The following is a 9907-nucleotide window of genomic DNA, read 5'->3' as shown; positions in this document are numbered from 1 at the left end:
TATCTTGTCTAGTGGACTACTCTTAGCATACCAGTAACACTGATAGAATCGTGAAGTTGGTACAAGTGTTTCAAGTACAATGGTTTTTATTTGTCACGAATGCCAATGATCTGGAATCAATGCAAATCCATGAATGTTTAAATTTGACATTAATGATTTGCAATACTTAAGAATGAAGGATTTCTTGTTTTTTTGGGCACTGGTGAATTGTGCATATTGAGGTGAATTGAGGCATATATCTGCATATCATCACTGTCGTGCAATAACCTTATAGCTCCATTTGTGCTATTCAGTGTGAATCCTGCAGTTGTTTTCATACATTGTATCTGAATTGAAATGAACTGACCAATAGAAATGCTCCAAAATTATATGGAATAAAATTTGGCTTCCACTGAAAATTAAAAAAGTGTTATAGTGTTAAAGGTTTTTGCTGCACAGTGACAATATCCTGCTGAAGAAACCATACTAAATATTGATTCTTTTTCTTGGAGAATAGTTCTACAGCAGATCAGGACATTGGAAATGATTTACTCTATAGTAACATGAGACATCATGAGACGTAATTACACTGAACTGCTAAGGCTACCTCTTTCGTCATGCGGTACTTTTTAGTTTAGAGATGGCCTTTTTGATAGACATTTTAGATATAATGATTATATAATAATAATTATTTACTCATTTAAACTCTGTTACTATTTGTGTCCTGTGGTGGCTCAAATAATGCAATATCGTGGCTGTTGCGGAGGAAAAAGGTCTTTCCATTTTTGATGTTTCTGCATTACAAAAACTCCAGTTACTAAAGGCATTTTTGCTTCTCTTGTCAAGTTACAGTTACAATTTTGGAGATATGAAGGCCAAGCCTTTTAAAAAAGCAGCCCCCATGTCTGTCACCAGATGGCAGCACATCACTGTTTTGTTTTAAAGCCTTGCTTGTTATGAGACGGGTAAAAAAGAACACATGACAAACACCATTGCAATATTTAAAGAGTACGCTCTGTTTATTTAAATGACTATGTATATATAATACAGTTAAAGGATTTGGACTGCAGCATGAAATGTTCTGATATATCTGAGAAGCTAGAAGCCCCCCCCCATGTGCGTTTGTGAATGCGTCACTCCCTTTGATCCATCTTAGAAGATGGATTGAGTATATCATTGCATGTGGCACTACACAGCTATTGTGCTTTTGATAATATTTTAGAGACCCCAGGAAGAAGCTTACTGCAGAATAAACTAGGGCTGTGACAATTGTCATTGTACTAAGACAACATGGATTTCCTGCTGTCGAGCATCGCACTGACTGGAGTAACAAGCATAGTCTGCTCGTTTGTGGGATTCTCACACTGAGCTGTGCTCCTTAAATTCAAAGATTTGTTTAGGGGTCTGGGGACAGCCTTATACAACCCGCTGTCTCTGCTTTCTGTAAGAATATATATTAGTTCACAGTCATACTGTGCTGAACAATATGAAGACCAGCAAGGATATTGTACACACACTGTGATTTTTGTACATCTTATGAGGCTACAAACATATTCCAGAAGGATTTTAGGTACCCCCCTGAAGCTTATGCCATCTGAATTAGCTTCTTAAAAAATGCAAAGCTATCTTGCATGGGAGCAAAGCACTCTCACAGGCAATCGACTGCATTGTTAACTACCAGATTCTAGAATCACTCAAATTAGAACTAAAGAGAGAAAATAGCTAACCAAAGCTAATTCTGGGTCGTTCAGATCAAGACCAGAGAGAGGATATAGCTAATTGAAGCAAATTCTTTCAGGATTGCTTACAACAAGCTCAGCTAAGAGAATCAGCTAACTAAAGCTAACTATTCCAGGAGCACGCGGATCAAGACCAGAGAGAGAAAAATACCAACTGAAGCTAATTCTTTCAAGAATAGCTTGGATTGAGACAAGCATTGAAGAATCATCTTATTGAAGCTAGTATCACTCTGACAAGGACAAAGCGAAAGCGAAAATGTCTTATTTAAAATCATTCTTCAAGGTTTACCTGGATCAAGACCAAAAGGATGAAGTAGCTAATTGAAGCTAATTCTACCAGGATCACTCAGAGCAAGACCGGAGTACAGAATCGGCTAATTAAAGCTAATTGTTCCAGCAACATCCGGATTGAGACCAGGGAGAATAATCAGATACAGCACTTTCTAAACGAAGCTTGTTCAACCAGGATCGCTTGGATGGAGACCAGTAGGACGAATCAGCTAATTGAAGCTAATTCTTCCATGATTGCTTAGAACAAGACCAGAGAGACAATTCTCCCAGGATCACTCATATTAAAACCAGAGTGAAAAATCAGCTTATCCTTTCAGTATCACCCTGATCAAGCCCAGAGAGAAGAACTGAATTGGCAGAAAAAAATAGCTTTGGCTTATTCTACTCTCTGGTCAAAATTAAGATATTCCTGCAATTTGAAAGCTGCAGTACAGCCTAATGGCTGTGAGCGTGTTTTATAGCTCCTGGTTCAATATTTTGATTGCACGAGAGTTCCAGCACACCTTTCAGGGTGCGAGCCTCCCTGGTGTTCAAGGCCCTTGGCAGCACAGGAAGCAGTGGAGAAAGAGGGTGTTAACCTCAGCCTGCATTCCCGCAGTGTGACAGTGTGAGTGTGAGCCTTGACGCCTCTGCGTTAGTGTTGCGTAAAAGAAATGCGCCAGCACAGGCAGCACAATTAAGGGGAGCAACATGAAAAATGCATGGCACCCATGCTGGCCTGTTTGTCAGCCATGGAATCTGTTGTGAGCGGCATGCTCTCGCCGGCCTCTGACAAGGCACGGGAGCAGGCGAGCAGGGCCCAGGGCAACCCCCAGGCAAACCATCTCTTAGCCCAAGCCAGTGTGAGGAGAGAGGGAGAAGGACTCCTGAGCTCCATTGCTTGGTAATTTACCTCGGATGAACTTGGCATGTTTATCAGAAATATCGAACTGGACTCAACCAACCGTGTAGAACGTGCAAAAAAGCATGAGAGATTCACATTATCGTAGGGTTTTTAGAGGATGCATTAGACTAAGAGATTGAAGGATTCTGAGGGAGCTAAATGAATCCATTCTCATCTTTGATTTGCTTATAAAGGGAATGATACTAGTGGATTACCAGCCAATCAAATGAACGCTAATCAGTTTGCATGGCTAGAATTGCTCTGGTGTGGGAAACTGTATCATTCCCAGTGGTAGGAGGTTGTTAACTTGTTGGACAATCCTACTCCCAGCCTTGATACACCGTGTGCATTTCATTCCTGCAGCAAGACAGATACTGAAACGCTAACACTGTTCGGAATGGCATCTTAATAACTATTTCCTACATTGAAATCATTTGGTGCATGGTATAGATTAAGGAATGAAAACTGTTGTTATTGTGCAAAACTATTGTTTGTACACAACCTACAGTGCATGGTGGCGCTGCAAGATGATGCAGCAGAGGTTATAATCAATAATGACTTAATGACTTATTAAAGTATTTGATATCTAATTCTCAGCAGACGCAGGTAATTAAGGTCCAACTTTTTTCTTAGAGACTTACTGTACACACTACAGCTTAATGTTTTGAACTGACACAGATGGCAATGTGAAGAATGTACAGATGGTGGCATTAACAGATTTTAAGCACTCTATTTCCATTGGATTGTTTTTCAACTCTCTGGACAGTGGTAGTTTGTGGAAAGTTAACTTTTTTCCTCCCCAATGTATCATTTTCAGCTCAGCCTCGTCCTGCTGGCTAGAGACCAGTTTAAGGTGAAATAAGCTCTCACTGCAGCCAGTCAACCATTTTATTTTCTACTACATCTCTGGCATGTATTAGCTCTCTTTGGAATTTAGCAGTTGTAGGTCCTATAAATCTCTCTAATAAGCGCTGTAGCAGCATGCATGTGAGTGTATAAGCTCCAGGCTTAAAAGGCTTAAAATGAAGTCACTTAAGACCTCTTTTCTTGCAGGAATTATTTTTTTAAAGAAAAAAAAAACGCTTGTCAAACAGTATGAATAATGTTATTATTTTTTCATATAAAGTAATTGACAGGACAGAGTGTATTGCATGCATGCGCCACTGCTGCAGTTATAGCCTATACTGTCCTACAGAACAGGTAGGTCAGTGTGGAACTGAAAACCTTTGTTTTGAGCCGCTGCTGTGCTTGCAAAAGTTTGAGGTAGGGCTAAGTTCAGGTGGCACTGCAGCAGTTGAGTCATGAGCAGAAAACATGAACAGCTCTCAGCAGTGCTGAAGTGCAATCACACACTAAGGAAATAAGGTGAGCGGTGTATAATTTCCCTCTGAACAAAAGTGTCACATAAAAGGCCGAGATCAACCCCCCAGGAGGGAATTACGTGCTAGTGCTTCAGTAAAGGATTTAGAGATGCTCGAGCTAGAGTACCGCTCCTTCAGAATGCCTAAATAAAACACTTTTCCCCCTTTACTTCGACAATAGCTGAAGCGTTTTCCATCCAAGGGCTTATGACCCATTATGCGAATTCCATAAAGTTGTTCTACTTTCTTAATTGGCAAAATGAAATTGGAGCGAGGAGGAACAGCTCTTTAAAAGGGCACAAATGTACTGCTGGGTGAAAGAAGCTAAGGTTTGGAGGTGATCCTTCAGGAAGAAACATTTTTCTTTTTCGATTAAGCAGCAACAAACCTGCTTTGTAGTTTATCTCGATGCGTTCCAATTTGAAAAACATCCTTGGATTTGTTCCCTTCAGAAATATCCATTTGTGTGGTATGTCCCCTTTTTGATAAATGAGAAAGTGCTAGCCTTAGATTAAGGTTGTTTTGAATCCAGACATTTTAGAACAATCCCTAATAGTGCATTTTTAAACCCACTGCACTGTCCCTACAAACACAGGCCTTTTATGTTTCTGAGAGAGAGAGCACCTAGGAATGTTTTGTCAAATTATTTACTGGCTATGCTTCCTTTGGAGGCTATTATATTGCTAAACTTCAGTTTTAGTTGGAGATCTTCTGTGGAGGTCAGTGTAGTGTTCCTTTTTGTCTCACTTTTTGTACTCTCCAGTTGCTCTCTGATTGGCCCTGCTTGGTTCTTACTTGGCCCAGTGCACACATACAAAGACATTACATGAAGAGTGAAGCCATGATTGGTCTTGCTGCACAGGCAGAGTTTAAAGCTAATTTGTTCCATGTTTGGCAACCTCTCTATTTGAAACGAGGGTAGAATAGAGGTTTGCACTCTTTTTCTCCTCGGTACCCTTGAACCCAATGCTGCTTGGGCGAAGCTTGAATATGTTGCCGTAATGAGCACTTTACTTCATTCACCCGAATCTCACCGCAGCTCAGAATATTCATAGCCTGTCTCTGTGTCTCGTATACAGCACGCTGAGGTTATTAGGTAAAACAAAATTCTCATCAATTCAGATTTTGTACAATGCAAATCAGCATGCAGGTAAGGCCCCTAAGGCTTGTGTGGAGAGGTAATTAAGTGCAGGGCTTTTTGTCTTCAGAATACATTTTTTCCCCATTGCAGGTAGGAAGATTTCCTGTCAGGAGAGATGCTTTCAAGTGCTGCTGAATGTGTGTGTTCGTATGTACCAGAGTGTGCGTGTGCATGTGAGGTGTGTGCTTGCGTATATGTGTGTGAGGAAAACAATTTTTTCCTTCTGCCCTTTTCACAGATATTTTCCTCAAAAGTTTTCCAGTGCAGCCAAAAGAGCTCAAGGACAAATTGTTCATTGTTAATGAGGGAGATGGAGGCCTCTCTGATGAACACATTACATCTCTCAGGAGGTACGAAAAATTAACCATTTCTGCAAATACATATATTTAGATGTGGAATAATATTAGCAAAATTAATATAATTATGTTTTGATGTGGCACAGGATCTATTCTAGTTGGCTTGATGTTAATGGGATTGAATAAAAATTATTACATTATTTAATTAAGTGTAATTACACTTATCTGGAGCTTTGTCAAATCATATTGTAAACATGGGTAATTAGGTTACTTGTCAGTCATTGCAAGTCATTACTTTATAGCTCTAAGTAGAACTAAGTAGTAAATGGCAATATTTACAGTATAGCTAAACATTTACAATCTAAAATCTTTTTATAGAGAAATGTTTTGTTACGTGGAGTGCTTACAACTTCATAAAGGGAAATCCTTAGCAAGTCATTTTAGCCTGCTTTGGTGCAACATGGCATTATGTTGTAAAAGAGATTCAAGTAGAGTGTTTGGTTATGTTCTCATATTCATAGCAAAGCAGTCAGCTGGGGGTGGGCAATATGGCAATATTTTATCATATTGTGATAAATTTTGTTATCATATTTAATATATTGTAAAGAAACAAACAATATAGTTTGGTTTTAATGAATGGAGTGCAACACATTTTTAATAAAAATCACTATACTAAGTATGGGTAAGTATTTCAATAGTTATTTTTAAGGATTTTGTCTGCGATCACATGTATTGTGCTAAATATTGTATATTGTGAAAATCTCTTAAATATTGTGATATAACATTTTTACCATATCACCCAGCCCTGCAATCAGCTAACTTTGACAGCAGTTGATGAACTAAACTTACAAAGAATCTAAGGAGTTCATAATACAGGGGTATTTTTACATCAGAAGGTCACTGGATACATTTTATCCAGTTAGTTTTGGTTTTATGTTACAATTTAGCGGTCACACAAAAGCACATTGCATGAGATTCATGTGTAGGGCTGCGTATCCTAATACTTGACATTGATATGTTTTGTCAATTCAAGCCTTTCCCATAAAAACGGAATGAACAGTGTACTGTTATTATTATGGCACTACTACCAGCATCACCAAGCACACTATTCAAAACTAGTTCAATTAAATTTAAATTAAATACTTTGTCTCCTCCTCCCCCTATTTGCTACCGCAGCTTTTTCCTTTTTTCTCCAGTTGATGAAAGGGTGAGAATAACCTACCTGAACTTTCAGTATAAAAAAAGTGATTTTTATACTGCAGATGAAATGAACCATGGTTCAGTTTTATCTGGTCTGAGACCACCTCTTTTTGTCAAACCATAATTTGGTCCTTTGGCCTGAACTGTGGTCTGAGGCACCTTTCACCCCTGCTATTTTTGTTCTGACCCAACAAGTTAAGTATGAAATCTTAGTTTTTTAAATATTTTGTTAAGACACTCTTCATTGTTTTCTTATGTAGCCTTTAATTAGCTTATCATAAACAACAAAACATAATCAAATCAAGCATTCAGAAAAAACAAGCTTTCAGAAACTGCTGCATGGCATAGAGAACAGAGAAAGAAATTTACACACAGACCTCCAGTTTTAAACTTCTTAAATTAGACATTGTCATAGTAACCAAACTGTTTTACTTATTTATATTTAAACTAAATTTAGACCTTTTACAGTCACACTTTGTATTTTACATAAAAAATACAAGGCCGTCGACACATTAAAATATTTTTAAAGAACATTTTAAAAACATAGCTAACGGACACAGTTTCCCAGAAGGAATGGAAGATCGCCAATTAGCTTTAGTTTTCATCACGCTGATGGTTATTTACTTTTATCTATTGTACATTCATTTCTTTAAACCATGAGCTTGTTTTCACCATTGCTCACAGTTTTGCAAGACATAAAAGGAAATAATTGGACTTGATGTATGATGCATGAATGTGAGAATGTGGACAAGTGTTTCTAAGGACACATTGTTTGAACATTACTACAGTCACAGACAAGCAATCTTAATGGAGCCCCCTGAGTCAAGTCACTGACAGTTCAGACAGGTTGTGTCGGGGAAAAGGTAAAACAGCCAGCTGCCTTTCTTTAATGCTAATGATAAAGAGCATATGCCAGAACCTTTTACTAGAGCGGCTCAAGCATAAAACTTTTATTAGTTGGTTTTTGAGGAGATGGACACTATTGAGTTGCCCTGGGGGATATTGGGCTGAAAGCTGGAATAAACGTCTTTCTCTCCGCTTTGCGGAACCTCAAAGAGGTTCTGGGAGGATTACCTGCTGGAAGGAAGCGCCACACTAATGTACAGGCTGCAAGGTTTCTACCTGTTGAGTCTAACGTAATGTATATTTTAATGTTGCTTTGCACGGGCCTGAGGAACACAATCTTGATAGATGTGCATGCAACACAGCCTGCAATATTAATGTCCAGCGACTATAGTCTTTCCAAAGGTGCGTCCCATGGCTCATGAAATAATTAGCGTCTTTGGGTTTGGCTTTGAAACGCACTAAAACGACTGTGAGATGGAGTCCATTTTGGTAGAAGGCTGGGTTCACACGGGGTGCAAAAGTGAGGAGCAGGCTGAAGCATCAACGTCCCGAACGCTTTATTCGAGCTGACTCGGGCCATCAGCACTACTTGGCTTTTAATCATTCCTCCATTCCTCGGGCCACTGGAAATCACTGTAGCATGAGAGGGAAAGAAAGAGCGAGGGGAGAGATCTCAGAAGAGCAGAGAAAAAAGGGCCTTACTGAATGAAACCGGGTTCTACCAGAAAAGGCTGCCTCTAACAAGGGCTGACGACATCCTCTAGACACCTTTTTGGCATCTGCACAGTCCACTTTTGCGTTAAGAAAGTATCGCTCCACTTTCATGTGCAAACATGCTAGATTAGAGCAAAGTTAGAAGTTCTGCTGAAACGTTGATCACAGCATTTGAGAAAAATGAAAATCAAAATGTACTTTACATGTAAATATAAAGCATAAATGATGTATGAATTAAAATTGAATAAAACTGAATAAAATATTAACAGGTGTTGAAATGACGACTCACGTTGGCATATACCCAATACCAATAGTAGTGTCAGTAGTCAGCAGAAGCCAAGACCATTAGTGGCGGGATTTAATCAAGACCAAGGCTTTGTGGAGTCCGAATCAAGACTGAAACCAAATTTGAGATCTGCTTGAAATTCAGGGCTGTTTTCGTTTCCAGTTGAGTTAAAATAAGCTCACAGATACTTTCAGCTAACTCACGATTGTGAGATTAAAGGAGAGTTTGTTATCCAGCGTTTCTTAGAAACAATGAGGAGAGCTGTGTTCAGCTACACAGAACATAAACAAAGCTATTCTAACAACTCGCTCTCTCTTTTTCTGTCTCTGCTTAAAAGTCTCTCTCTCATTATGTCTCTGCTCATATATTTCTTTCTCTGCTCACATCTCTCTCTACAAACATGTGGACTTTCTGACCATGGTGCAGTAATGTTGAAAAATGCAGATCTGTTTTTCCTGTATTCCTTGTGAAGTTTAGTTCATAAACCTTCAATAGGTGTGTTTTAAAGACTAAACTATTTGATATGTGTAGTTGTTAAATATCGTAAATTTTAGTAAGTAAGCCCCTGTTAACCTTCAGAGTTTTTATAATCATTTTTATAATGATTTTTATATTCTTTGTACTCTTGACACAAAAATAAGTTGTAAAGCTATAGAAAGTCCCAAACATTTTTGACCATACCGCCCAGCCCTACAATGATATTATGCCACATATTAATTTCTAAATGTTTGATTGTAAAATCATTCTCATTCTAGTCTAGTTAGTCTAATGCTAATGTAACACGCTTAACAAAAAAAGGTGGAATGCAAAATGTGCCTTGATGCAGTTGAGGTATTCACTCCAAAGGAGCCTGAAATTATTGTTTAATTTACTAAAACTAGTATTGGTACTGAATAGTGTTATCAGCCATGTTTTTTGGCGGTCAGATCCAGTGGAACTGAGCGTTCAGCCAAACAAAACCTTCCAGTCTTGTGTACACTACACTATTTGAAGGAAATGTGTCTGGTCATGTTTAAAATTATCCCATATCTTTGCTCTCCTCATGTCAGCTTGGGTGCCTAGAAGAGGCTTTGATATTATCCAACTGTGCATCCCTGATATCCTCCTAGTCTGGCTTTATTGTGTGCGGCTAAACCTTTCAAGTGTACATGTTCTTGCTGTGTCTATGATG

This window comes from Salminus brasiliensis, chromosome 14 (genome assembly GCF_030463535.1).
Source record: "Salminus brasiliensis chromosome 14, fSalBra1.hap2, whole genome shotgun sequence".
In the NCBI taxonomy this organism is placed as follows: domain Eukaryota; kingdom Metazoa; phylum Chordata; class Actinopteri; order Characiformes; family Bryconidae; genus Salminus; species Salminus brasiliensis.
The sequence above is the reverse complement of the archived record's forward strand: the minus strand, read 5'-3'. Positions refer to the sequence as shown.